The sequence below is a fragment of the Castor canadensis genome, chromosome 7 (genome assembly GCF_047511655.1).
Source record: "Castor canadensis chromosome 7, mCasCan1.hap1v2, whole genome shotgun sequence".
NCBI lineage: Eukaryota > Metazoa > Chordata > Mammalia > Rodentia > Castoridae > Castor > Castor canadensis.
This window is the reverse complement of record NC_133392.1, coordinates 37,275,539-37,280,557: the sequence shown is the minus strand read 5'-3', so window position 1 is coordinate 37,280,557 and position 5,019 is coordinate 37,275,539.

Genomic DNA, 5,019 nt, shown 5'->3' with positions numbered 1-5,019 from the left:
ATTTCATTCCTTTAAAAAAGTGCTTGGCAGTGACTGAACCTACACGGAAGACAGGAGATGAAGTATTTCATAAGATTTGGCATCATTATGCTGTCACTATTCAAGACATGTAGAGGAGCTAAATATCAGATCAGAATAAATATGACTTCCTCTAAGAAAGCATTAACACATTCTCTCCCTCTCTCTCTTTTTTTCTGAAATGTTAACTGCTTTTTGGGATAGCTCTCAAGGGCTTACACATGTGAGGTATATGTTCTATAAGTGAGTTAAACCCCAAGCCCATATTCTCTAAACAAACCCAGAAAAATGTTTTGCATTTAAAGAACCTTTATTGTATGAATACCAGTGCTATCCAACAGGAAAGTAGCATTAAGAAAATAAAACACAATAGATAGGACCAATCCTTTTTTTTTTTTGACAGTACTGAGGTTTGAACTCAGGACCATACCCCAGCCCTTTTTGCTTTTATTTTTCAGGTAGGGTTGCAGGCTTCTGCCTGGAGCCAGCCTCAGGCTGTGATTCCCCTATCTCTGCCTTCCCAGTAGCTGGGATTGCAGGCTTGTTCTACCATGCCCTGTCCTAGTTAGATTGACTTTAATATATTTTATTTTATTCAATATATCCAGAGCATTAGTTTCTGATACATAATAATATTAACAAGTATTAGTCAAATATTTTTTATAAGTCTTCAAAATCTGTGGATTTTTATCAGAAGTAATTTGGACTCAAATTTTTCATCAGAAATACATGATGTATATTTAGATTTCATGAATTTACAGTTGGAAAAAATAAGTATAAGTAACCAACTTGTTCCAATTGTACTCAATAGTTTTCTAATAACTGAATAGACTACCAGTGTTTAAAACAAAATTGAGTATAATTTGAAACTCAGTTTTTCTTTTTTTTTTTTTGGTACCCTCTTGTTGAGTGTTCACCTGCCCTTTTCTTGGTGTGTGAAAGTAAAGAGAGATGGAGGAGGAGAGGGAGCACTCTCAGATAGCTCTTTCTTTTAAGACAGTGCTCCTGTTGGATCTAGACCCTGCCCTTAGCATATCATTTAACCTTAGCTACTTCCTTAGTGGCCCCACCTCCAGTGGAGCCACACTGAAGGTCAGGTCAATGTGTGAATTTTGGAGGGACACAGATATTCAGTCCATGAGAGAGCCTGTGGTTGAAAATGAGGAAATCAGCCAAGGGCCCTTGTGATGGTCTAAAGAGAGTAAGTGAAGTTGGGTGAGGGCAGGGAGACAAGGCTGGTCAGGAGAGGCCACCTACTTCTGCCCTTACAGTGTCTGACATTTCTTGGTCTTTATTATGCTTCTTAAGTTATGTGTCATTTCAGGACCATCCATGAAAGAGGCCAACTATGTGGTGTGCATAGGAGGCAAGAGAAGTAGAAGGTGGTACCATTTTTGTGCTACAGTGAGAGTGTTAGAGAGAGAGAGAGACAGGAGATGTTTTACTTCTATAGTTTTGTTTTGAATTTAAGATGTCTCTCTGTACTCAGAAGTGTCTAGAGCTGCTATACCCCATTTACAACAGAGCTCAGAAACCTTTTTCTACAAAATGTCGGATGGTAAATACTTTAGGTTCTGTGAGCCACAAAACAATATTGAAGATATGTAGGTGCTTATCTAACAAGAAAGGAGACAGATTTTTATTGACAAAAATATAATGGTTGTATACAATATTTTGTAATACAGAATTACAAATGAGAAGAATAGAATTTCTTATTGGGGTTACTATTTCACTTAAGCAGAGTTCAAAGTTAATATTCCCTATCATCAGCAGGAATTGCAAATGTTCATCTCTTTCGTGGCCCAGTTCTCTTCTTTTTTTTTTTTTTTTTATTTATTTATTTTTTTTTCATTTTTCTTTTATTATTCATATGTGCATACAAGGCTTGGTTCATTTCTCCCCCCTGCCCCCACCCCCTCCCTTACCACCCAATCCACCCCCTCCCGCTCCCCCCCTCAATACCCAGCAGAAACTATTTTGCCCTTATCTCTAATTTTGTTGTAGAGAGAGTATAAGCAATAATAGGAAGGAACAAGGGGTTTTGCTGGTTGAGATAAGGATAGCTATACAGGGCATTGACTCACATTGATTTCCTGTGTGTGGGTGTTACCTTCTAGGTTAATTCTTTTTGATCTAACCTTTTCTCTAGTTCCTGGTCCCCTTTTCCTATTGGCCTCAGTTGCTTTAAGGTATCTGCTTTAGTTTCTCTGCGTTAAGGGCAACAAATGCTAGCTAGTTTTTTAGGTGTCTTACCTATCCTCACCCCTCCCTTGTGTGCTCTCGCTTTTATCATGTGCTCATAGTCCAATCCCCTTGTTGTGTTTGCCCTTGATCTAATGTCCACATATGAGGGAGAACATACGATTTTTGGTCTTTTGAGCCAGGCTAACCTCACTCATGAAACTCAGTTTTTCAATCACAAGCATGTGGTAGCCTAGGGGCTAGAGTTACCATAAGGATAGCAGAGGAAGCTTTACATCACTGCACAAGGTTCTTTTGGACAAGAGGGTCTACCAGCTGGTGAGGCCCTGTGCATTCCTTCATCCTTTGGAAAATGCCACCCTTCAAAGGTGACAGGCATTGTCAATCACGGCAGCATTCCTATTTCCATTTAGAAATCCATGCAGCGATCTTTGATACTGTTTTGGTTTCTTAGGAACACTTTCCTACTGGGAAGAAATGAGATCCCCTACTGAGATAAATACCTAGTCAGCTAGGCTGTTCCATTTCTCTCTTTACATGAATAAAGAGGAGTTTTGAATCCTTGTCCTAGAATATCCCTGAGTGAACTGTGAAAGTACTATCACCTTGACAGACCTTATGGAAACTGCCAGCTCCTCACAACTTCAATGACTGGCAGGACCTACTGGGTCCAACAATGACAATTACAAAATTAAACAAGTCTTCCAGGCCAATGAGTCTCTTGTCTGTCTTCTTCCCTAAGAGTCCCTTGCTCACAGGGAGTGCAACTGCTGGAAGCAAGATCCTGGAGGGCGGGTGTGGAATTGGGAATTCTGCCTCAGCAGGTCCCACACCAGGTCCTCAGCTTGATTTGCCAGGTTTTGCCCCTCTCTACAATCTCCCCTCTTCCACTACCCGCTCTCCACTTGGGTCTAAGGTGAGCTGGGTGTGAGATTATTCTTTATCATCTTTACAAATTTCTTTGAAAAGGAATTTTGCCCTTATCTTACTTCTGGACAATGAATAATGTTCACACCACGATTTAACTTTTGCTGGCTTTCTCCACCCCTCCCCCTTTGGTAAGATGCTTTACGGCACAGATGTGGAGGGAACCAAGCTGTTCATCTTCCCACTAGAAATGAAAGCACACACAAGCCCCTCCAGTGAGCACCGATTCTCAGAAGTTTTTCCCTTGTTCCACCTTCTCTATATCCTAAGAATTAGCTGTCCACTTAAATTATCATTTACAAATTAACTGCTTGCTAAAGTTAGCTAGGAACACTCTGTCCCTGAGCATTGTCTAGTCCCAAGTTAAGAGAGAAGGTTACACCTGGAAGGTGCTTGCCAGAACTGGTGACTACAACAAAAACCAGATGCAAGTTATTTTAGCCAACACTGAAACTTTGATCACTTATGTGTTTTTTAGACCCACTGGACTGACATTTGTTGTTTTGTGAAGGAGATGAGATGTGCATAGCCCACCCTCCAGAAGAGGCTACTTTTGAAACACTATAAAACTGAAGTAGTTACCTGTCTGGGACCCACATATTTTCCCTTGAAAAGTCATATTAAAGATTCTACCTAGGACAAAGCCATTAAAAGGTGAAAGCCTGTCTTCTGTGTGCCAGCTTGTTGTTTTTGAATCTCTCCTTACTCTGAGTCTCCACTCATTGACTCCATCAGGTGGCAGCAAATACAACTTTGTATATTTACAGAAAGCAGGTACCAAATGTCATCATCTCGCCCTTCCTTCCTTCCTTTCTGCCTTCCTTTCTTTTTTTCTTGTCCTTACCTGGTTTCTCATCCATCCCATTCAGTAACATGAGTTTGTTGCCTTTTGTTTAACAATGCCTAACTGCATTTATTAAACGCTAAGCACTTTACATGGATTCCCTCATTTAATTCTCATAAGCAGCTATGAGGTAATTATTATTTGCATCATTTGATAGATCAGGAAACCCAGGCTCCTAGAGGTTACACATCCAGACAGAGGCAGTCAAGTGCTAAACTCAGATAATACTGGAGTTTAACCCTTGTACAACATAGCTTTCTTAGGATGCTTTGCTACTGTGTATGATTAAATTTCCAGTGAGTTTATGCTTGGTAAGAAAGATAGGCCCTGGCCAACTTCTGTCTCTTCTTAACGATAAAGAACTTTCTCAAGGCGGCTAACAGAGACATCAGGCCTAAGAGAAGTAATCTGGTGCCAATGCCCTGGGCTCAGGGGTTCACAATCTCAGCCTTCAACCTGGGCGTTCTTATCAGCTCTCCATTGTCACACTCCCTGGTGCTCCACCCCTGACTGGCAGGGTAAAAGCTCAGTCCTCGGTGAATACAGGGAGCCATGAGTCCTCGTGGATTCCAGCTCTCCAGGGATGGAGAAGCTCCTTTTTTATTGTTGTTGTTGCTTGTTGCCTTGCGGCGCTGGAGATCGAACCCAGGGTCTTGTGCATGCCAGGCAAGCGTTCCAGGACCGAGCTCCATCTGCAGCCCTAGAAGCTCCATTTCATACAGAGATTAAAGTGGTCCTGAGGGGAGTAAATTACGTCAGGACACAGAGCGAGTCGGCCCGGATGGAGGGCACTGGGTTTATCCCATTAAGAAGAGTAACGCCGGAGCCTCAGAGAAATTGACAGACAGCCGCAGAACTATTGGGTAGCGGACCCGCTAGGTGGTTCAGTCCTCTGCCTCGCCCCGTAGCCCCGCCCCCGACTCTCCCCGCCCGCCAATCGGAAGCCGCAGCCAATCAGGAGGCCGCACCCCGCCGGCAGTGACGTGCCCCGCCCTGCAGCCGCGGGATTCAAACTCCCGGAAGCGGTG